Source organism: Geotrypetes seraphini, chromosome 4 (genome assembly GCF_902459505.1).
Source record: "Geotrypetes seraphini chromosome 4, aGeoSer1.1, whole genome shotgun sequence".
In the NCBI taxonomy this organism is placed as follows: Eukaryota; Metazoa; Chordata; class Amphibia; order Gymnophiona; family Dermophiidae; genus Geotrypetes; species Geotrypetes seraphini.
The window spans coordinates 251,037,419-251,063,359 of record NC_047087.1 but is presented as its reverse complement, the minus strand read 5'-3'; the positions used below and the strand labels follow the sequence as shown (position 1 = coordinate 251,063,359).

General features: G+C 42.2%; 1 protein-coding gene across 5 annotated transcripts in view; it reads right to left on the bottom strand.

Moving 5' to 3' along the window:
* Window positions 1-25,941, bottom strand: part of PCDH15 (protocadherin related 15) — a 2,123,136-nt gene that overhangs the window by 1,205,288 nt on the left and 891,907 nt on the right. Inside the window, exon 1 of one of the 5 annotated variants that reach the window (XM_033941005.1) lies at window positions 24,786-24,836. The exons of the other annotated variants lie outside the window; for them this stretch is intronic. The gene's annotated coding sequence lies outside the window, so the exon portion shown is untranslated. Of the gene's footprint in view, window positions 1-24,785; window positions 24,837-25,941 lie in introns of those variants that run through there. 5 annotated transcript variants of the gene reach the window in all.

The following is a 25,941-nucleotide window of genomic DNA, read 5'->3' as shown; positions in this document are numbered from 1 at the left end:
CAGATAGACCCACAAAAATAGTAGCTCTATCTTAACCGCTATAACTTAACCAGCCAACTGACAAATATTGGCTTAGCTATGTTTTTAAATGGCCATAAACCCCAGAAAATCAATGCTAGACACTGAATATGGCTCAGCATTGAATTTCTGGGTTCACAGTTGATCACAGGAACTAACCAAGGCATCTCCCATAGTCTGAATATTGGGCCCACAATACTTAGAAAATAATACCAAGGAGGGAAGTTATCAAGAAGCATTAGGACATTTTGAGCCAAATTCTATAAACAGCATCCCAGTTGTAGGTGGCAGTAGGTGTCCTACCGCTGTCTCGTCAGCCAATCGGGACATATGTTTTTTTGTTGTTGTTAACACCCAGAGGCAGGCCGCCTACAAAGTAGGCATCTGTTGTTGTAGAGGGAGATGCTTAGGGACACTTAAAATTGTCCAACGCTAAGCGTGTGTGTGGTTTCGCCTGGAAGTGGCCTTAGGTGAGCTTAGGCGACCCTAGGACCATAATAGCTGCTTGAAATCTAGACCTGCAAAATTTAGGTCTACATTTCAAATAGATGCGGTCACTGAGCCATTCGCAGCAAGGGAATCTCTCTGCCATGATCATTTTAGCGATCACTGCAGGGAACCCATCCCCCCACTATATGTCTGTGGCAGGAGGAGTGCCCAATTCCTCCTGCCACAACAGTGAACCTTCTTCACACTTTACAACTCAGGAGAGATGCACACTCTCTCCTGCTGGAACCCCCAAAGCCCCCTCCTCCCCCAAGCTGTCTGCGGCAGGAGGAGTGCCAATTCCTCCTGCCACAATGGTGAACCCTCCAGACACAGTCCAAGGCATGAGAGAAGTCCACTCCCTCCTGCCACCACCTCCTGAGGCATCCCTCAGCAGGAAGGATGATCACTCCCTCCTGCCGCTGACTCCTTCATCCCCCCCGAACCCCAAACATTCCCTGACGCCACCCCAACACTCCCCAACTCCACCTCTGATACTCTCTGACCCTCCAACATTCCCCTGTCACTCCTCGACTCCACCCTGACAACTCCCTGTCACCCCAAGATCCCCCTGTGACCCCCAACTCCCCCTAAATGCCCCTGTACCTTTATCTGATGATCAGCAAGAGGGATGCCCACTCCCTCTTACCAGATGGCCTACCACTACAAAATGGAGGACATTTCCCTTCCTGGTGCATTCTGGGATGCACCGGGGAGGGACCTAAGGCCCTGATTGGCTTAGATGCCTAAGGCCCTCCATAGGAGTGCATCCTGGGATGCACTGGGAGTGGTCTAAGACTTCAATTGGCCAGATACCTAAAGCCTGTAACATGGATACCAGTAAGAGAATCAGAGTGGTTATATGGGGTTAGGCATCTGTCCATTATGACAGACACAATTCTGTATTGGACACCCATGCCCAATTCTCAAAAGCTGCTGAAACTGGGAGACCTATACAGAACCAAGTCCTTTGTTCCTCTTAATAAGACTTAATGGCTCTAATGTAGCTTGTCTTACCATATCATGGTGATATTTAGGTCACCATGGGTTATATAGTAATGAGATGCAAAACATCTATCTACATATAAAGAAGCTCATTAATATGTAAACACCAGAATACAACTTGTGGTGTGTACCAGGTGCATACTGTAAGTCACATTAAGGGAGTAAAATGAGAGTAAAATAATGTCACTAAAAGCTGGAGTTATTTACTATGCCAGCAAAATTGGCCATGGCTCGATGCTCCCAGGTTGAAACCTAAAGGACTGGTGTTGCTCCCCATCACAGCCTCCCTACTTCCAGTCACACTTCTTATCTCCTCATCACATTCCACATCTCCCAAACACATCCTTTTAAACTGCAAAAAGCACCATCACCATCCTTGTGGGCCTTCCAGCATTTTCCCTACTGGTTCAGTGGTTTTTGGGCAGGAGTGATCCTCAGTGTAGGATCATATTAGTTACTTTAGGTGAACAAATGAGATGGTGCCAGTAAGGCAGAAGTCACTAGGATCGATCCTGCCCAAAGACCACTGGACAACCAGAGAAAATATTGGTAAGGCCAACAGCGATGGTAGGTGGTGGGGTACGAGGGGTCACTGAAAAGTTCTCAGTCCAACCATCAAAGTTGTGGTATTCATTAAAGGCTATACACTTAGTTCAATTATTTTCCACTGTTTTACTCCTCGATGGAGACTGCCCCAACTTTGTTGGTTGGGTTGAGAACTTTTCAGTGCCCTCTCATATGTGATGGGTTAGGAGATGTGACCAGAGGTTGTGGCATTGTGAAGAACAGCATCACCCCTTTAAGATCTGGCCCAGAATCATTAATCTGTGGTTTTGAGGCCCAATTCTCCTGTCACTGGAATAATGCTGCTTGGCAGGTGGTTTGCAAGCAGCATTATTCATTTACCACAGTAGGCAGCAACCTGCGAGACTGTAATACCATAAGTTGCTGACTCTCATGGTAAATCAATGTGCAATAAAGCTCACCTTGTTCCACACCTTGATAATTTCCATTCTAAATCAGTAACATGATCCTATACTTCAATTTTTGTTTTGTTTCTCCACATGGGGGCTAACTTTACATAGGATTTCTATGGGAAAATTTCAAAAGGCACCTGTGTTTGAAGAATGAGTAACCAATGCAATGAAGAAAACACCACTACCAGAAATAAGTCAAGTGGCAGCATTTTGGGCTAACAGAAGAGGTTGCTAAACATCCAAACTAAAATTTTAGATATTATAATAGTCTAACCCACTCAAGACCAACATCATATGAAAATCCTATGGTGACAACAAATATCACAATTAACAACAGGTCACCCTAACTACAGAATTCACCTCTGCCCTTAACTACAAATGTGAGTCAAATGGGACTTGTCAAATAATGAGCAACCACTGAAAAAAAGAAGTGACTGGGAGCCAACAGAAATCAGAACTGAATAACAATTTGTTAGCATAAAGCCAATGTCGTTAGCATGAGGAACATTCCTTGCCAACAAAGAAGCATAGCCAAGATCTCAATAACAAGGAATTATCATCTGGATATCATCAGCATAAGTTCTAAAATGCACATCACTTTTCATAAATAATGTTACAACAGGAACTAGATAAAGATTAAAAGGCACAGCCATGAGAGCTGAGCCCTGAGGAATCCCACACCCTAAAGAAGCCCAAAAACATACTTCTTCATTGACTTCTATGCTCTGACAGTGACCACTTAAGAGCAAAACCATGCTCAATGTATGCCACTTATCCCCTGTGCTTTCAACACACACTAGAACAACATGATTCAGCGTATCAAAAACAGACAAAATATCTATCAGCAGCAAAGTAGAGCCATGATTATTTTTAAAATGCCAAAGATGATCCATCACAGAAACGAACTGTTTCTATACTACAGCCCTGCCAAAAGCCACTTAAGAAAAAAAAAAAAAGCTAGAGTGTATATGTCATCCAAATATACATTGTTTAAAACTACAGGGGTCCTTTTACTAAGGTGCGCTAGTGCGTCTTAGAGAACGCTAAATGCTAACGCATGGCAATGCATCCATAGGATATAATGGATGCGTTAGCATGCATTAGAATTTAGCGTGCGCTAATTTTTAGCACATGCTAAGATGACTAGCGTGCCTTAGTAAAAGGACCCCACAGTTATTTGAAGGGTGGCAAATTGGAAATTGGATGAAAGTTTGAGAGGTCAGAAGCATCCAATGCAAAATCTTCAATAAGCTAGGCAAACTAGTGTGACTAGGCATTAGCAAACTTCTCCCAAGAAGGAAACATCGGTTCCAATGAGAGATGCACCCACCAAAGGGACAAATACCGAAGATACATTCCTCAACATTCATATGTTGAAAAAACAGACTCATCCACCTCTGAACATACTCATCCACTTCTGAACATTCTATAAAAGGTGAATATTGAGTAAGGCACCTAACTTACTTTTTTAATTGGTTAATTGGCACTGATAATTGAAAGTGCCATTAAAAACTAATTTAAAAAAAACACTGCAAAATTAGCCAGTAGACATCCACACTAAGATGTCTAGTGGCACCTACCTGTGCCTTCATGAAAAGCAGGTGAGGTTAGGGGTGGAGTTTGGGCATGGGTTCACTTAGGCATCTGTAGGTGTTTATGTTAGGCACCAGTATATGAGGTTGAATCAAAAATTAAAAGCAATTGCTAAATTACACGACAACTGGAACAAAGCTAGTGAAATGCAACATATGTACTCGTTCATTGCTTGTTGGATAGTTCATCCATGCACAGTGCAGCGCTCAGCTTTTAGTCTTGTGGCAGCCATGAGGTCAGAAACTTGGATGCTCCATTGCAAGATTGTACTATCGAAGAACAACGTGCAGTAGTGCATTTTGGGAAGAGGGAGTGAAACCTTTGGAAATTCACCATCAGTATGGACCTATCACCATAAATCGATGAAAAGTTTATGAGTGGGTAAAAAGGTTTGAAGAACAAAACTACTCTGGCTAGGTCCAAAATTAGATCAGCTGCCCACCTTCATCCCACTATCCTCTGGCACTAAATTGCAGCTTGAGCACTCAAGTAAAGTTCTGGGAATCATCATCGACTCTACACTGTCCTTCAACGATCACTTCAACTCCTTAGTAAAAAAATGCTTTTTCAACCTCCACATGCTAAGGAAAGTCAGATCCTGCTTCCACCAACAACACTTCTCTGTCCTCATTCAATCTATTATTCTATCTAGACTGGATTACTGCAACTCCATCTACTTAAGCCTAACAAAGAAAAGTCTCCACAGACTTCAGCGGATTCAGAACACCGCGGCCAAATTAATCTTCGCAAAAAGCAAATTCGACCACGTCTCCCCGCTTCTGTCTAAGCTTCACTGGCTCCCGGTTCTCCTCAGGGTACACTACAAATGCGCCTGCCTAGCCTTCAAGTCTCTACACGGCATCCTTCCTCCCCTGCTTCTACTTTCCTGGCTCTCCCCAAATCCTAACTCCACCAGATCCACTCAAAAATTCATACTATCATTCCCCTCTTTAAAAGGCATCACCCATACAGGAAAACTTGGAACATCCCTCCTCTTCAAGATCATTGAGCTGTGGAACAGCTTATCTGCCCCTCTTCGAAGTTCGTCCTCACTCCAACGCTTCAGAAAACATTTGAAAACCTGGCTTTTCTCTAAAATGTAACCACTTCCTCCCTCTCCTCTCTACTCTGTCCCCTCCTTCCTTCCTTTTTACCAAGCCTTTCCCATTGGAGTTCCTTTCTTTAGTAATTTCCTGTAAACCGTGTCGAGCTCTACTTCCGTGGAGATGACGCGGTATATAAACTTAAGGTTTAGTTTAGTTTAGTTTAACAGGTGAAACTGATGAAGGTCATTCTGGTTACCCATCAACATTGCACATTGACAAAATGGATGCCTTAATTAGAGAAGACCGATAGATAATAGTGTTTCAATTGACTGCAGATTTGGATATCAGGTATGGATCTGCATTTGCCATAATGCATGAAGACTTGGGATACAGGAAAATCTGTACATGGGTTCCCAAACAGCTTACTTATCTGCACAAACAACAGTGTGTAGAAGTTGTGACCCAGTTCCTGAGATGATATGAAGAAGATCCAAGTATTCTGGAGAGAATTGTCACCATCGACTAGACATGGGTGCATCATTGCAATCCGGAGAGCAAATTGCAAAGCATGATGAAGTAAAGGAAGTGATGCTCACCTGGCTTTGGGAGCAGCCGAAAAACTTCTCTGCAGGAATGTAAAAGCTAGCTGAAAGATACAACAAATGTGTGGAAAGTGATATGTTCAATTGCTCACAGTTACTTCTATTAAAGCCGTTAAATGCAATTTGCCTTTACTTTTTGATTTATCCTCGTATTATGCAAAGAAAACCCTGCCTTAATATACCAGTGCCTACGCTAATTAAGGCGCCACTAGGTGTGATTTTGCAAATGGTACCTGATTGACATGAGGTAGGCGTCGCTTTGCTAGGAATCTACCAAGTTATGTGATGTTTATAGAATCTGGCATACTATAAGGTGCATTTTGGGGGGGAAACCTCCCCCCCAAAAAACATCTAAGTCCAACTAGGACATTTCCAGCTGAACTTCCAAAGTTGGAGGAACAAAAAATGGCCATTTTTGAATGACAAACATATATTTTATTTATTTATTTTTTAATCATCTACTTAGATGTCTTGGCCACTGGGACATCTAACTTTAGACTCCATTTTCGATCAGAAAAACATCCATGTTGAAAACGTCCTAATCTTGACCATTTTAATGTGGATGGGGCCAGCATAGTAATGGACTGGCCACATAGGCATCCCAACAGAGCAATGAAACACCATAGAAAGCACTGCTGTGAACTTCACATAAAGGATGCCAGATGTATATTTCACCACAACCCCCTTATAATTTATGGTGAGCCCCCACCAAAAAAATAAAAAACTACTACTATGTACCACCCCAATAGCACTTATGGCTGCAGGTTGCACTTATATGGCAGTATATGGCAGTAGGTTTTGGTGGGCCCACATGTTCTAACATAAATGGCTAGAGTGGCTTATGTGCCTAAGTCCTCCTCTCTATGGTTCACTAGCTCACCTACCCACCAGGCTACTGAAGACCCCTGTGTGCAGATCTACCAGGCTTCCCCATACCAGATACTGCTGTTTTAGAGACAGGTATACCTTTTTGTTCTCATTTTTGTGTGGTGGAAGGGGATCTGTGAGTACTGAGGGAGTGTGGGAGTGTCTTACCTTGATGCATGCAGTGGTCATCTGGTCATTTTGAGCACCTTTGTGGCACTTAGACACTTCTAAATCAGGTCTAGTTCCAAATGTGTAAGTTCCATCCAGGATGTCTTTGCATAATGTTTTATTATCACTGCATGACATCCATGTCTAATCTGCCCTTACGCACGCCCAAAGCCTGCCCATAGCATGCCTCCACCATGCCTATCTTGTGCTCTGGACACACAGGGGCTGGGACACCTCAGTAGACATCCAGAAAGATGGTTTTGATTATCGGCACTTGGATGCCATGATGATTAGGATGTCGTAAGTGCAGATTTAGAATGCTTTTTGGATGTCTATGGGGTTTTTTTTTATTATTATGAGCCTGTATGTATTAATTTAAAACTGCATATGCCTTGCAATCTGAAGTTCTTTATAGCTGCAGTCTAAAATTCTGTGTGGCAAAATAAAACATAAGCAATAGATGTGGATGGAGCATTTTCAACATGATGATTAAATCTAATTTTGGATGTTGTGGGAAAAACATACCACCTCTTGGTTGTTTGCAGCTCTAGCTGGGAGGACAAAGTAAGTGCAGTGTACAGCAGTCTTAAACTAAATGGATGGTGGTGGCATGATTGCCAGTTATGTATAATTTATTAATAATCTTTCTATACAGAATACTGGTCCACTGGATAAAGATTGTATTATTACTTCCCCACAAGTAGAGCAGATTTGAATAATTAATTCATGACTTTGGTGGCTAATGATTTATGACTCCTGTCATTCCCATTGACGTAATGAGAAGAAAGCCTATAAAAGGCATCCAAATTTATTCTCTCCTTATATGTTGCACAATTAATACACTACAAACCTAGCATATCTAAAGTCAATGTATGGCTATATAACTGGAATTTAGGACCTTTTCTAAAGCAGATAAGCTTTTTATTTGTTAACTTTTGAAATCTCAGAGCACCAATTTAATTTGTATATGAGGAGGGTTTTTTTATGCCTATGAGATGTTTTACCCTGCTATACCTGCTACCTGTCTCTATAGGGTGGAGGTTGGGATCTGAGGCTTTTTCCTCCTCATTTTTCATTTTATTGGTTACTCTACCTCTCTGGGCTCTTGTAGTCCCCTTATATTAGTGTTTGTGATACACGTATGTGTCTGTTTTGTTTTTGTTGACAAGTCGAAGTGTGTTTAGTTATTAACATTTAGGCACCCCCATTGCACCAACTACTGCACAATCTGGTGTAAATGCCCATGCCTAAATTCTGCACTGATCAGGCATATTCCATAGCAGTGTGTGCATAATGACACAGGGACAAATTTCATTTTCCTATCCCGGAGAGTTCTTTTCCTGCTCCTGCTCCCCATTTCTGCAAGCTCTCATCCTCATCTGCACAAGCCTCAAATGTTTTAAAATCATAAGTGTTTGAGGCTTGTGTAGTTGAGGCAGAGCTCAAGGGGACGGGACGGGGAATTTGAGTTTCTATGGGGACAGGGAAAATTGTGTCCCCATGTCATTCTCTAAAATACGGGAATGTCTATGATTTGTCCATCATCACAACTGAGCCAATGGTTCTTCTATCTCTGACGCTGCAGGAGTGTAGTGACTGTTCTAAATGAGCGAGGTCTTGCAATACAAGTATGTATAGTATTTTTTGTATTAAAGTTTTGGGGCTGTGGAACGAGTCGTCTGAGTTTCCATTATTTCCTATGGGGAAATTTGCTTTGATATACGAGTGCTTTGGATTACAAGCAGGCTTCTGGAAGGAATCATGCTCGCAAACCAAGGTTATACTTTATTATTTTTTTTTTAATGACTTTATTTTGGATTGTCAACAATAGTAAATTCCATAAATGAGACACCTGAGTAGTATACTTGCTTGTTTGCAGTTACTATATCAAGCGGGCAAGACTGAAATGAACACATTTGCAGGCTTTGAAGCGCATTTCAGCCTACTGTTTGAAGGCCACAATGGAGGACTCCGGGGGCCACACGTTGGCGACCACTGTCCTAGGCCATACGAGTACTATCCCTCTGAAAAACTTTAATTCTGTTACAGAATTAAATATCTTCTGCCAAGCTCTGCGGTGCTCGTGTAACTCCTGTGGAAATTGAATGGGAAGGATTTTGACACTAACCTTTCTCATGACATGTCAAAATTGGGAAACTTCTCTACACCACTATTTGCTTTATAACCCTATCACATGCCAACAGAAAGAAATCTGCTACACGAAAACAAAGGCTACAGCTTCAGATGGCAGAACTCACTTCCTAACTCAGACCAGACCTCAATGCCAAAAAAACACCCCACTTCCTGACAAGCTATTCCCAAGTTAATTGTGCTCCTTTTTCTTAGCAGTCACATCATTACTACTTATCTCTCTCACACACACTTATCCTGCCATGCCACAGACATTTAAAATGCTATCCCTGAAACAGCATCACTCAAACAATTGAACCCTCTTTGAATCACATCTCATCACCGACACCTTTCAGAGGCTGCAGCACTGTACGTTTATAATGCTATGAAAAAAAGGTACCACACCACACAATGATTAAAAAAGAGAAATCTTTGCAATTTATAAAAGTGATATTTACTTTTTCTGGACCATTCTTGTGATTTGCAACGGTGTTATAATTGTTCTCGCTGGACCACCGTTACACAGTAGATGTTGGTTTCCCTTAAATCTGCTTGGGCTGCTTGGGCAGCATCGATGGTTTCCTGTGCCTTAGTCCAGCTTCGGGTTACCAGACATCTGGATTTACCCGGACATGTGCTCTTTTAGAGGGCATGTCCGGGCATCCGGACGGCTTTTCAAAACCCGACACTTTGTCTGGGTTTTGAAAAGCAGATCGCGCCCGAGACCAGCAGGCTGTTGTGGGGGCGGGGCTAAGGATGAAACTGGGGCGTTGTATGGGTGCAAATGGGCGGGCCTGTGGGCGGGCCTATGGGTCTGGATTTTACAAACGTAAAATCTGGTAATCCTGGTCCAGCTACATTATGTCAAGTGTTTGTGGTATGCTACCTAACTTTTGTGTGAAGGGATAGCTACCTTGACTGGATAAAGAAGCAATAGAGGTTATTGATGCTGGGTCTCAGGAATTTGAAAATCAGAATGAAGCCAGATTAATTGAGAGTCAGCTCTCTATGAGCAAGAGATCACATATACCAATTATGATGAAATTACTGTAGAATGGGAACATGGAAATGGTTTTCTTTGTGCCTCCGTAAGGTACAGAAGATACTTTTCTGATATAAGCGTACAGGCTGCTGTTTGAATCCTGCTGTTTCGCTATTTTCTAGGGAACCTGGTACTGTAAGTGTAGATATGAAAAGGACAAAATGGTGATGAACAATCATTACAGCTCATTACCCTTGATCTGTACATCTTTTGTATTCTTTTCTTTATTTCATATGTTGGTGACATCATGAGAGCTACTTTACACATCAAAATATGAGGTTCATGCATATTTCAATAAACATGCTTAAGCATTTAGATTGTGAGCAGACAATGGCCTACAACATCTGTAAAAAGAGTTCATTTGCTTTTTCCAAGATTATTCAGGGCCTCTCTGCTGATGTTTTAAGACATACTGGGAGAATTTAAAACTGAGCTCTGGAGCAGGAAGAAGGTGAGCATATAACATTAACTGCATGAGACTTTTTTTTTTGGGGGGGGGAGGATTACCATTAGTGCAAAGGTTTGAATTATCAGTTAATAAGCATCATATTTTAAAATTTAGGGGCTCAGCATTCAATGGGGTATGTTTGGGGGTGGAGAGCATGCATCACCAATCGGTTAGTAGAGCTGCATCGATGCATGCTAAAAATGTGATCACCGCGGGAGCCCTTACTGCCTAGAAAATAGGTGTCACACTAATGGCAATTAATAGGGGAAATAGGAAATGTGTACATTTTAGAGCCATGATAAACATGGTCCCAGTGTGTGGGAAACCCATGTGCTAGTCATAGTGAAGGCCACTTTTTAGCGCAGCTTAGTAAAAGGGCTCCTTACCCCTCCTTTACTAAGGCGTAGCGCAGGTTTTAGCGCCAGCAGAGGCGGTAATTGCTCTGACGCTCATATGAATTCTATGAGTGTTGGAGCAGTTACCACTGCTGCCAGCGCTAAAACCCATGCTACGCGTTAGTAAAGGAGGGGCTTAATGTGTTTTAGCAACCAGGCATTTAATACACATTGATGCATCTAATATAATAAAACGGTAAGCCACGCATGCGCACTTCCTATGCGTGCATCTGTTTTCCATGAGCTGTAGCGACCCATAGAAAGTGCGCATGCGCGGCGTACGGTCTGGCCTCATGCGAGGCAAGACAAGTGTGCATGCGCGCCCTTCTCTGCTCTCCACCTGCGGAGCGGCGGCTGCCGGCCGCTAGCACCCCCTGCCCTCTCCGTCGCCTCCCGGCTCCAGCGGCGTAGGCAGCACTATAAACACGCTGCTTCGCGCCCTTCTCTGCCGATTTCCTCTACCGCGTCTCTGATGACATCATCGGAGACAGACGCGGAAGAGGAAATCGCCAGTAGAAGGCCGCGAAGCAGCATGTTTAAAGTGCTGCCTACGCGGCTGGAGCCCCGAGGTATATTGGCGGTGGGAGGTCAGGAGCAGGCCGGATCGACAATGGCAGTAAAAGAAGGGGGAGGGGCCGAACGGAGCAGGGAAGAGAAGGTAAGAGAAGGGAAAGGGGGAGTGGGGGAAAATGCTGCTACTGCTTCTACACAGGAAAGGGGGGATAGGAGGGAAATGCTGTTGCTGCTGCATAGGGAAGTGGGATGGAAATGCTGCTGCACAGGGAAATGGGGAAAAATGACAGACAGATAGTGGGAGGGAGGGAGACAGAAAGAAAGAAAGACACAGGGGCAGGGAGAGGGACAGAAAGACAGACAGAGAAAGGGGGCCAGAGAGAGAGTCAGCGGGAGAGGGAAAGGGGCTGCTTTGGGGGGAGGGGTGTGCTTGGGGCAAACAGCTTTGCTCTGGGGGGAAAACAGAAGGGGCCATGGAGAGACAGGGAGAGGGATAGGGGGCTGCTTTGGGGGGAGGGGTGTACTGAGGGGGAGACAGAAGGGGCTATGGAGAGATAGGGAAAGGGGGCTGCTTTGGGGGGAGGTGTGCTGGGGACAGACAGCTTTGCTCTGGGGGGGAGACAGAAGAGGGCCATGGAGAGACATTTGGGGGGGAGGTGGGTGCTGAGGGCAGACAGCTTTGCTCGGGAGGGAGGGGGAGACAGAAGGATACAGACAGCGGCCAAGGAGAGAGAGATAAAGAAACACAGACAGACAGACACATCTATTCTAGCACCCGTTAATGTAACGGGCTTAAAGACTAGTTAAATTATAATAGGTGTCTAGAGATCATTAATACTTGATACATTATTCATTAAGTGCTCCTTTTAATCAAGCAGTGGTAGAGCTTTTCACTGTGGGCAAGAGAGGGAAATGCTTTGATGCTCATTTGATTCCTAAGAGCATCGGAGCATTTACCTCGCTGACCCGTGGTAAAACGCTCTACCGCTGCTTGATAATAGGAGCCCTAGATGAGTGGTGTGAGGTTCCATCTGAGAATATAAGCACACCCCAAAAGTTTATGAGCTCTAATAACTGTACATCCAAATCTTTTCAAAATAAAAGCTTGCCTTTTATTATTTTAAGAAAGCAATTTTAAATGTATAATAAACCCTGAAGTTGTACTAAGCACGCATGTCTCATTTTCTCTACCTGCTAAGAATAATTTAAATTAGAAAGGCAACCTGTTGACAGTGATATAATACATATGCATGGTTATTTATTATTATTATTTATTTATACATTTTCCATATTCGTATCACAAGATTCCTCTTGAAAAAGCAAAATAGATATTACAGAATATAAAGGAATAATAATAAAAATTTTTAAAAAAGGGATAATCATTCATAGACCACAACCATAAAAAGAGGGAGAGGCAAAAATATGGGAAATCTAAAGCAACCTAAAGGGGTCCTTTTACTAAAGTACCCTAACCAATTTGTCATGCGCTAAAGATGAGTGTGCGCTAAATGCTAACACACCATTATATTGTTTCATATTATTTTTGAATGTACTATGTCTGAAATTTCAATAAATAAAATATAAAAAAATATATATATATATTCTTAACACTAGGGGGTCCTTTTACTAAGGCGTGCCGCTAAACGCTAACACATCCATTATATTCTATGGACGCGTTAGCATTTAACGCGTGCTATAACGGCTAGCACGTCTTAGTAAAAGGGCCCCTATATCTTAAAACTGAAAAGACTCCTAAAACATTAGCATAGGAAGGCATTGACAAAAGGCTGCGTTTTTAAACACTTTCTTAAAATTGATCGTCCCCTCACAAAATCGCAGAATACCAGGCAGGCCATTCCAAAGTTTCACACTGGCCACAGACATCATTGATGCTCCAATCCTGACATGCGCAATAGACATCTGGCCCTCAATACTCAATTTCATTGAATTTTCAGATCTTAAATTTCTTCTAGGTTGGTAAATTTCAAACATCTCTTGTATGTTTTTATGTATTCCGCACAAATTTTGGGATGTGTGGGATATAAATATATTTTTTTTAAATAACAGTCCCTTTTATCAAGCTGCGCTAGAAGTTTTTAGCATGAGCCAGTATGGTAAATGAGCATTGGAGCATTTATCTTGCCAGCCTGCACTAAAAACCTCTAGTGCAGCTTGATAAAAAAGGGGGAGGGGTTAAATAAATAACTACTATTATTTTTAAAAATGTGTTCCTTGGACAGGAAAAAAATTGTGAAAGTCAGCTCAACGCCAGGGACAGAACAATTAGAAATCTGACTCACTGCTCCCACTAGGCAAATACATCTGTAATTGAAATTTCCCTAAGTGGCCTGTGGTTAACTCCATTATAACAACATTAAAAAAAAATGTATTAATATTATTTTATTGTATTGAGCTGCATTTTTAAGAACCATTTCTTTTTTCTTCCTGTCCAAGACATTTTACTGAGCACAATTTATGGAGTGATTTTGTTTGCGTGAGTCTAATAGTAAATCAGCAGGTTTCCCAGATCTTTGCTTTTCATCTAGCTTTAGTGTAACAATCCTAATAGTTAATACAACATACAAAGGGGTGCTGAAAAGTTCTCAGCCCAACCAAGAAGAGAATGAGATGGATACGGCTCAATCAATGGTCTGAAACAGTGTCTAAGCACAGAATTTCATTTCTGCAAATTGGCACTATGGGGTCATTTTACCATGGCATGCTAGTCGTTTTAGCGCGCGCCAAATATTAGCATGCACTAAACACTAATGCATTCATTATAGTCTATGGATGCATTAGCGTTTAGCACGCGCTAATATTTAACGTGCCCTAAAATGGCTAGCGCGCCTTAGTAAAAGGACCCCTTAATGAAATAAGATAACACTCTTTTCAGCTACAGTGGCAAAATAACGTTCAGAATTTAGGATGTTGGTTGGTTGGGCTGAGAACTTTTCACACCCCCTTGTAATACAGAAAGGGTTAATGCTAATTATTTGAACTTGCTTCTCCTTGGATATTATGTTGGGAAATTATCCATGTGGATCACTATTAAGAGAGGTTATTTTACTGTTAATCTGGGTTAATAGTAACTATATCTCATTGCAATACAGTGTTCTCCCGGTCATTCACGGTTGGCGGTTCCAGTCATTCACGGTATTTTCCGACCGCCAACCAGAAAAGGACAGCTGGAGAGGCAGGAGAGAGCAGCTGGAGTGCCGGCGAGTGAAGGAAATCACTCGTTGTATGCTCCGACCGCCTCTTCCTGCACTAAAGTTGGGCCTTACCAATCAGGAGCTGCGTGCCAAAGCAGCTCCTGATTGGTAAGGCCCGACTTTAGTGCAGGAAGAGGCGGTCGGAGCATATAGTGAGTGATTTCCTTCACTCGCCGGTGCTCCGGCTGCTCTCTTCTGCCTCTCCCACTGCCATCTCCAGTCTCCCCCACGAAAAACCGTATTCGCGGTTTTTCAAGATTCGCGGGGGTTCCTGGAACGGAACCCCCACGAATTTCAGGGGAGTACTGTATTGGGGACCTGTGGTAAAATAGCCTGTCTTAATGGTAGCCACCATTGATAACTACAGCCCTATATACTTCTTGATCCTTTGTGTCAAAGAGAGGGTTAACACTCCTTCATGATCGAACACTGTCATAACAAATAGGGCAGTTGGTGATTTGTCACAATGCTAACATATATAGGCAGTTGCAACAAATATACCCCCTCTTTTACTAAATATTAGCGTGCGCTAAATGCTAATGTATCCATAGAATATAATGGACGCGTTAGCATTTAGCGTGCGCTAAATCGGCTAGCGCGCCTTAGTAAAAGGACCCCCATAGGGCTCCTTTGACAAAGCCACATTAACCATTCCCCTGCGGCAAATGCATCAAAGCCCATTCTTATGCCCTTCGGTGCATTTGCAGTGGGAGAATCTTGGAAGAGTGGTTTTATTAGGGTTATCAGATTTTGTAACAGCAAAATCCAGTAACACGACCCTGCCTCCAGCTCTGCCCTGTTCCCCCCCCCCTCAAAAAAACCCCAAAACCCAAAACCTCTTCTCCTCAAGCTTGGAGCCACGTCTGGAGGGCTTCTGAGCATGTGCGGGTGTGATGCGATGCATGTGATATCACTGCGTTGCGTCTGCACATGTGAAGATGCCCTCCAGATGCAGCCATGAGCTCAAAGCTTTTCAAAACCTTGACAAATTGCCAGGTTTTGAAAAGCCGTCCGGACGCCTGTGCATGAGATAGATTTGCATCTCAAGGAGGCAGTGCATGCAAATCCATTTCATACATATTCATTGTGGATATCCTGAAAACCTGACCTGGCTCCGGCTCTCAAGGACCAGAATTGCCTACCCCTGTCCTATGGCATCCAAAATTCTAGTAGCTTTTTATGATCTACTGAATCAAAAGCATTACTCATATCAAACTGCATTATCAATGCACTATTACCTTTACTGAACAGATTATTCAAACAATCTAGAATAGAAGCTAGAACTGTCTCTGCGCTATATAAAGGACAAAAGCCTGACTGCAACACATGCAAAAGAGAGCAATTGCTTTCAGATAATTTAACTTATCTAGACATTTTGGCCCTACTACATCTGTCTTTTTTGGCCATACCCGAATATAAAGATGTTCACGTGAAAAATGTAGAAAATCAAGTTTTCCTGACATCCAGGCAGCCTGCAAATAGTTCAGACAGCTGAGCATAGCAGAGGGGTACTTCTCAGAAGTACTGTAGTGAATTTCACATTAAAAGTCCCAGGTACAGATGTTTCAAGTTTATTAGGATTGTATATACCCCAAAACCTCCACTTAAATAATCTCTTCCTCCCCAAAACACCAACCAAGTATTCAGATCCCTGAAATGTAACGTAATCTTATTTGTACTCTAACTGTAATCTATTTTTTATATCACACAGTAACGTACAGTCAATTTAATATCCAATTTGCAAGTTCTTCCGGAATTAATCCAGGTACCTCTCCTCCCTTGTAACCAAAAAAAAACAAAAAACAAAACTGTTGTAACTTCACTGGAATTGTCCAGTTAGCTCTGTTGTAATCCGCCTTGAACTGCAAGGTATAGGCGGAATAGAAGTCCCTAATGTAATGTAACATACCGCCTATCAAGGTTATCTAAGCGGTTTTTACAATCAGGTACTCAAGCATTTTCCCTGTCTGTCCCGGTGGGCTCACAATCTATCTAACGCTTATATTATATGGTAAGCCCTCCAAAACCCACCCAAAATTTACTGCACTCACCTATACACCACAATAGCCCTTATGCCTGCAGGTGTCATCTTAATGTAGGGACAACAGGTTTTAGAGGGCTCACCATAAAATATAAACAAGTTATAGTGACTTTTAATGTAAAATTCACTGCAGTAATCCTTAGAGTGCCCCTCTGCTCTCTGGGCTCAGAATGATGTCTTTGTGACCATCTGAAGCAGTAGGAGGGGGTACTGAAAAGTTCTCAGCCCAAACATGAGGATTATGATGTGGATATGATTCAATCAATGATATGAAACAATGTCAAAACATATAATTTAGTTTTTGCAAATTGGCACTTAACAAAATAAGATAACACTCTGCAGCTACAGTGGCAAAATAATGCTCAGAATTTAGGAAGTTGGACACATACCTGTAGTCAATAATGAAGCCTCGAAGCACCACATTTGACACCTCCCAAAACACTACCCAAATCACTCCCTCATAATATAGGCTAGAAAGTACTGGGTTCCCCCCCCCCACACACACATCTGTGGATGGTGGGAGGGGGGGTCAGTGATCACTGGAGGAGTAAGGGGGGGGGGCATGCCTTAATTGCTCCAGTTGTCATCTGGTCAGTTTGGGCACCTTTTTAGCATTTAGACACTTTTAGATTAGGTCTAGCTCCAAACGTCCAAAAGAAGCCCAGGAGGTGTTTTTTAAAGGTTTGATTATGTCTGTCGAGCATCCAAGTCTTAAACCCACCTAAAACCCGCCTCTTAATGCGTCCCCTTAAGATTTGGACGCACTGAAGTCAAAATGACCAGAATAACATCTAGAAAGCCTGTTTTGAGAATGCCCATTTGGACATTTTGACTAGATAGACATCTAAGTGCTGATTTATGTTGTCTATGAAATCTTTTGTAAGACAATTTTGGCTAAAGAAACCCAACTATACTAGTTATGTAATTCCATTTGTATTTCAACTGCGTCTGGCAAATTCTCTTTGTTGTAAACTGCTCTGAACTGTTAAGGTATAGCGGGTTATAAATAAATTATTATTATTATTTTGGATGTCAATCTTTTTTGAAAATGAGCCCTATTATCACTCTGTAGGAATATGTGGTTTAGTAAGAATGTGCTTTACTATTCCAGATTTGGAGTTCCTTTCATACTTTTGATTTTTGTATTATACCCCAAAGCAATATAGCAAGTGTAGTAAACTGTAAATGTTACCCTTTGTGTATATACAAGGATTCTTTAAAAATTTCCACACTTTCATATCTTCGCGCTCAACCAATAACATTCTTTTCTGATGACATTAAGAAGTTAATAGGATGCAGGGAAAAATGTATCACAAAACAAGGTGATTATGTGGAAAATTAATGCAATTTGCTTTTGAGATATTTATTAAAACATGTTAAAAAACATTAAAAGTGTGGAAACATTTGAAGATCTCTTGTATCTACACCACAGAAGATCCAATCAGGACAGCTGAAAACTCCATGAGAGAGAGACACATTGAGGAGGAAGTCAGGGAACTCAAGGAATTCATTGAGGAAGCCTACAGGAGGAGGGTGGAAGGACATGAACATCTGAGGAAAGATGAAGACACACCCACATGGAATGGAGAACAAGAGGAAGATGACTCCAAGGAAGAAACCCATAGAGGAATCCCACAGGAAGGGGAAGCAAGGTCTTGTCGATGCTTTGAAGAAGAAGCAGCGAAGCACACCGAGGACATAGATCTGCGACCGGAGCGAAAACTGAAGAAAGGAAAGTCTGCGATCCTAGTGGGAGACTCAATCCTAAGGCAAGTAGACAGTCACATAGCAGGAGGAAGAGAGGATCAACTAGTGATTTGCCTCCCAGGAGCGAGAGCAAAAGACATTGTCAACAAAATTGATAAGATCTTAGAAGGAGCAGAGATGGAAGAGACTGCAGTCATGATCCACATCGGGACAAATGATGTCAGCAGGAGAGACTACAGTAGAAATGCACTGATCGGACAGTTCAAGATTCTGAGAAGGAAGTTGAAGATGAGGACTCATAAGATAGCATTTTCAGAGATCCTACTAGTACCGAGGGCAGATATGAAGAGGCAGATGGAACTACAGTCAATAAATGCATGGATGAGGAAGAGGGGTTCCACTTCATGAGGAACTAGACAACGTTTTGGGGCAAGAGCAAGATCTTCAGGAGAGATGGACTACACCTGAGCGCGGCGGGAACTAGACTTCTAGTAACCAACGTCAGGAGAGGAATAGAGCAGGCTTTAAACTAAGAAGAAGGGGAAAGCCGACAGCTGACCATGTGTCGACGATTCGGAAGAAGGTATCCTGAGAGGAAACTGAGTGGGAAAAATGCTGGGAGGACACAATGGGCAAAAAACAAGAGTGGACAGATCAAGAGGAGGATGTTAAGAGGATCGTAGCACAGGAAAAGAAAATAAAGATCGTAGCACAGGAAAAAGTAATGAAGTCATCAAATTACCAGGACTTAAACTGCATGTATACTAATGCAAGGAGCCTAAGAAATAAAATGGGAGAATTAGAAGTCATGGCCAAAAAAGAGAACCTAGACATCATTGGGGTCTCTGAAACATGGTGGAATGAAGAAAACCAATGGGACATAGCACTGCTAGGGTATAAACTCTATCGTGAAGACAGGTCAGGCCAGAAAGGAGGAGGAATAGCCCTATACATAAAAGAAAGCGTACACTCGACCAGAATGGACACAGCAGCGATGACCAACAAATTGGAATCACTATGGGTTAAAATACCGGGAAGGAAAGGGCCAGAGATAAAGATGGGCCTGTACTATCGTCCACCTGGACAAACCGAAGCAACAGATGAAGAAATGAAAGCCGAGATGATGTGAGAATGCAAAAGCGGTAACACAATTGTTATGGGAGACTTCAACTATCCCGGGATAGACTGGAGTCTTGGAATTTCACAATGCGCTAGGGAGACCGGACTCCTGGAGGCTATACAGGACTGCTTCATGGAGCAGCTTTTCAGAGAACCGACAAGAGGGAATGCCACTCTGGATCTAATCCTTAATGGGCTAAGAGGACCTGCAAAGGAAGTGGAAGTAGTGGGACCGTTGGGAAACAGCGATCACAATATGATCAAGTTCAAAGTTGAAGTAGGAATAACGAAGGGAAAGAGAACCACAGCGATAACTTTTAACTTCAAGAAAGGAAACTACGAAGTGATGAGAGTAATGGTAAGGAAGAAACTTAGGAACAGATCAAAGAAATCGCACTGTAGAACAAGCCTGGTCTTTATTCAAGGACACGGTAAGCGAGGTGCAATATCTGTCTATCCCCAGATTTAGAAAAGGATGCAAAAAGAACCAGCGTGGATAACTAAAGAAGTGAAGAAAGCGATAGAAGATAAGAAAAATTCATTCCGGAAATGGAAAAAGAACAAAACCGGGGAGAACTGTAAAGAACACAGGAAGCATCAAAAAGAATGTCACCTCGTGGTTAGAAGAGCAAAAAGAGGAATATGAAGAGAGGCTAGCCAGGGAAGCATGAAATTTCAAATATATTCTTCAGATATATTAAAGGGAAGCAGCCAGCAAGGGAGAGGGTGGGACCGCTGGATGACGTAGATAGGAAAGGGGTGATAAAGGAGGAAAAAAAAGTGGTGGATAGACTAAACATGTTCTTTTCATCAGTATTTACAAAAGAGGACACATCCAATGTGCCGGAACCTGAAAAAATCTTCAAGGGAGATCAAGCAGAAAAATTAACATCCATGGAAGTAAGCCTTGAAGACATATGCAAGCAGATAGATTAAAAACTGACAAATCTCCGAGCCCGGACGGAATCCACCCTAGGGTATTGAAAGAACTAAAGGAGGAAATAGCGGAACTACTACAGCAGGTTTGCAATCTATCCCTGAAAACAGGCATGATCCCGGAGGATTGGAAGATAGCTAATGTTACGCCCATCTTTAAAAAAGGACCGAGAGGCGACCCGGGGAACTACAGACCGGTAAGTTTGACTTCGGTTCCGGAGAAGATGGCGGAAGCGCTGATAAGACAGCATCAATGAGCATCTAGAAAGGAGCAAACTGATGAAAACAAGCCAACATGGGTTCTGCAAACGAACTTATTGCATTTCTTCGAAGGAATTAACAAACGGATGGACAAAGGGGACTCCATAGATATCGTATACTTGGATTACCAAAAGGCCTTTGACAAGGAACCCCATGAATATCTACTGCGGAAACTGAAGAACCATGGGGTGGAAGGAGACGTACATAGATGGATCGGAAATTGGTTGGCAGGTAGGAGACAAAGGGTGGGAGTGAAGGGCCACTAATCTGACTGGAGGAGGGTCACAAGTGGTATTCCGCAGGGATTGGTATGCGGACCGCTGTTGTTCAATGTATTTATAAATAATCTAGAAACAGGAACGAAGTGTGAAGCAATAAAATTTGCAGACGACACCAAACTATTTAGTGGAGTTAGGACTAAAGAGGACTGTGAAGATTTATAAAGGGACCTGAACAAACTAGGAGAGTGGGCGAAAAGATAGCAGATTAAGTTTAATGTAGAGAAATGTAAAGTCTTGCATGTAGGAAACAGGAACCCGATGTACAGCTATACGATGGGAGGACTGGTAATGGGTGAAAGTAGCCTAGAAAAGGACTTGGGGGTACTGGTGGACAAGACAATGAAGCCATCGGCACAGTGCGCAGCGGCCTCTAAGAAGGTGAACAGAATGCTAGGTATTATCAAGAAAGGTATTACAACCAGAATGAAAAAAGTTATTCTGCCATTGTATCGGGCGATGATGCATCCGCATCTAGAGTACTGCATCCAACATTGGTCTCCATACCTTAAGAAGGATATGGAGATACTCGAGAGGGTTCAGAGGAGAGCGAAGCGACTGATAAAAGGTATGGAAAACCTTTCATATGCTGAAAGATTGGAGAAACTGGGGCTCTTTTCCCTGGAAAAGTGGAGACTTAGAGGGGACATGATAAAGACCTATAAGATCATGAAGGGCATAGAGAAAGAAGAGAGGAACAGATTCTTCACACGTTCGAAAACTACAAGAACGAGAGGGCATTCGGAAAAATTAAAAGGGGACAGATTCAGAACCAATGCTAGGAAGTTCTTCTTCACCCAAAGGGTGTTGGACACCTGGAATGTGCTTCCAGAGGGTGTAATAGGGTAGAGTACAGTATTGGGGTTCAAGAAAGGATTAGATAATTTCCTGAAGGAAAAGGGTATAGATAGAGGATTACTATACAGGTCCTGGACCTGATGGGCCGCCGCATGAGCGGACTGCTGGGCATGATGGACCTCTGGTCTGACCCAGCAGAGGCATTGCTTATGTTCTTATCTGTTCCCCTAAAAACATTTGCACTACTTTATTAAATCAATTCAGTTCCAGTAGCAAAACACCCACTGATCTCTGACTCAAACAGTTTCTTAATATGCACCTAATGGCCCCTTTTACCTCTCCCAAACACTTTAGTTCAACACTCAGGTCAGATGACATCATGACTTCATTAACCTGCTCTGTTTTTGATTGGTACATTTTAAAAATTTTGTTACATCTAGAGTTCCTTATTTGCATAACTTTAAATATAACAGCATAGCCAAATAAGCCGTCTCTTTCTAAAATGAAAATGAATTTGGAAACCAGATGTGTCATGGCATATTGTGACACTATTGAGCTCTTTTACTAACTGCCTTTTTAGTAATAACCATATGCAAATTTCTGTACTAAAATCATATAATTGTTTCACATTTCTTTATTTTAAAGAGGGTACCTTTCAACAGTTTGTCCATAACTAAAATGAACTATCTGAAAGTTGACCCATAAAGGGACACACTGTATATATTCTATAGTATGTGAATGGTATTATGCTATATGGTTGTTGATATGAGAGTCATAAATGACCCTATAGTCACTGAACTTAATTAACTGGTCTATACCGATTATGATGTTACAAAAATACAATTAGATTTTAAGAAACCTATTTCAGAAAAATTCCAAAGGAACTTTTATTTCCAGCCTGCAGGTTCCTCTTGCTCCTTTGGACCTTTAACTCAATCAGGACCATCTCATGACACCATTAGCCTTTAATTGCTAAATATATATCAGGATCTTTTCAGATTCTGCCCAGTCTGAACAACTCTCTACCAGGGAACACAAACACTAGAACTCTCCAGAATACAGCTAACATGGGCCCCCAAATCTGGCTGCTAGTTGATGCTGTAGAGAGATGACTAAGACTCTCCTTCATTTGGGATGCTAAATACTCCTCACTCAAAATCCCCATTTCTTGCTGTTCTGGGGAACAAAATCCTAGCCTATGAATTGAACCAGGTTTCCTCACATGATATTGTATAGTACGTCCCATTCAGCCACTGGTCCTGGTAAGTTATAAAAAGAATGACAAAAGCAGAGAACACTTCTTATTTGATGCAGTAATTTTGTATAGTATTCAAGGAGCTTTACTGCTCTCAAAAGCTCTTATACAATCTCATCTTTGAATAATCTTTGTACTGGTACAATGAAAGGTATCACAAACGTCAGAGAATCTGTTTGATGCAGTATGTCTATTACAGCCTGTCATGTGTACTTATGAAATACTGTACATTACAAGAAGGGTATAGATTTTGTTTCAAGCTCCAGAAATACCACACACCTTCAAGTCAGATACGGAATGCTATTCCAGTATTTCATATATCATAACATTCTCCCTGAGGGACAGAATACCACTAGAAATTTACAGAAAAAAAACACCTTCCTTACCAAACTGGGACTCTTAACCAGTGATACTCACACCCTCAAGGGATGTGAGAAGAGGTCAAATGGGGGACGTGAGAAGAGATCAAATGAAGAAGGGGCTTGAAATCAGAGGCAATTTAATGAACTTTCTAGATAGGAACGGAGGCAGTTATTAGGACGGTAATTGGGAGTCTAACTGTGTACTACTGTAATTCACTGTTAACAGCTAACAATTAGTGACAAACGTAGCTGGCAATAGTCATTAGTGGACTTGATATTTAGGAAACGGGTACAAGGGTTTCACTGACCAGTTGAAAGGGGTGTAGAAGTCAAAAAGGAATCCTTGAACGTGACTAGACCCACTTAATTTACACAGAGAAACAATACTAAAACTTAAGGGAACACAAATTAAACACAGTGAAATAGTGGGGGAAGTCACTGCATGCCCTGTATTGGTAGCATGGAATAGTGCTACACCTTGGGTTTTGGCCAGGTACTAGTGACCTGGATTAGCCACCGTGAGAACGAGCTACTGGGCTTGATGGACCATTGGTCTGACCCAGCAAGGCTATTCTTATGTATGTTCCTATTCTACGTTGTTGCTGTAAGACTGTGAACATTCCTATCTATTTATTTATCCCCTCCTTATAAAACCCTGCTTGACCTCCATCTATGCAATCTATACAATTTTTAGTCCTCTCTCTATTGCCGTAGGTCACTGATTCTCCTCAGCCATTTTTCAGGTAAACCGCCTCGAACCAAAAGGCTTTCATGGTATATAAATAAAGATTTATAATAAAAATATAAAAATTTTAATCTGATCTAAGTGAAACTTTCATATCATACACTCTGAAAGGTTTTAGGAATTCATTTTCTTTGTTCTTAGATTTGAAATATATTCATCCTTATTTCTTGCCTGGAAAGGGGACAACAGAATTTCAACTCAATTGAGCAATATCAATTTGAAAGGACTTGATCTTCTCATCTCATAAGTCACTGGTCTGCTCCTTAAGACAGATAAAAGTGGACCTGATTTCATGCTTCAAAGAAGAATCTTTAAACATAGCTACATAATGAGTTAGGTTAAAGAAAGCCAGAGGTCATCTTGGTAACCTTTACTTCTATCTTCTGATAAAAATAGACTACAAAAGAGGTATAATAAGGTCTCAAAACCACATGCAGTGTGATAACTACAGTAAGTGGCTAAAGATAAAATAAATGTACCGGGGCCAAATGTCTGAAAGGTGCCATTTCCAGATGAGGTAAAAATACTTCACTGTCCATTTTCTCCCCTAAAGCCAAATAGCTGATAAAAGGATCTGCTAAAACTCACTAAACCTTGAAGCACAAATCTCAGTGCCTACTGCTGAATTTAAACGTCAACACTCTGTCGGAAGTAAGATTGCAAACTCTTGCAGAGACATGACACCAAAAAAGTGTTTTTGCTCTCTTCTTCTGGATACAAATAACCTGGAGTATTTACAGCATACTGCTGCTTTCAACAGGCATAACAAGTATTTACGAACCTTCCCTCCCCTCTTCTCTGAAAGATGTTTGGAAATTCTGGATAAACGCCAGACAAATATAATGGCATGGGGGACATTTGCAAGGTAAACACCTTCTCTGAGTAATCTGGAAAACAATAAAAGAGTCAAAGTTAGCTCATTAAGCCCCCCTTTTTACAAAACCACAATAGCGGGTTTTAGAACTGGCTAGTGCATTGAATGTTCTGCGTGGCTCCTGATGCTAGTAGCATCGGGAGCAGCGCAGAGCATTCTGCGCGCTGGCCTGCGCTAAAAACCACTATCACGGTTTTGTGAAAGGGAGGGAGGGTAATATGCTCTGTTTAATCCAAGATAATTTTGGGTCTCTGAAGCTGAATAGAACGAAAGAATAAATAAATAAGTGGGTGCCTGATATTCAGAGTCATGAAAACAGCCAGGAGAGGCTCCTCACTGTTTAAATTACTTGTTTTGGACTAACTAGCCATATCTAGTGATGTGTAACTAAACAGGGTCGCTGAGCACTGCCACTAAATGGCAACCCCACAGTGGCAAGATTATGGGCAGGCCGGGGGTGGACATTGGGTGAGGGCAAGGCCTTAGCAAGTTAACAGGTATGTGCTAAAACTTAGGACAGAAAAAAAGTTGCCTTAACTTTTGCATCAAGTTCAACCGGGCACCAGTTTGAATATCGTGCAGTGCCTGGTTAAACCCAAATAAGGTCTCATAGCCCTCCCTTATGATTCCCACTCCCACCCCCGAAGAAACTATAAGGCTACTCCTCCTCTCCCCCTCCCCTCCCACCCATGTCTAGAGACCATTCCAGGCTTACTTAGAGAAGTCCCTGGTGGTCTAGAGTTAATTTGGGCAGGATCAATGCCCACTTGCCCACTAGCATGGGCCTATAGTCCAAAATAGTTGCTGCAACCTCTAGCATCAACCTTTCAGTACTTAAAGCACCACAAATACTTCAGGCTGCTGCTAGAGGTCATAGAAACCATTTTGGATTGCAGGTCAGTACTAGGCAGAAGTGACTGTGTATCAATCCTGCCCGGTTTCTGTCTAGACTACCATGGACTTGTCCAGGTTGGTCGGGGGGGGGGGGGTCCTATAGAGGTAGATGGGTGAGGGCTGGGGTTGTGGCTGGGGCAATCCTCTGTTTCCTTGGGGGGGGGGGATA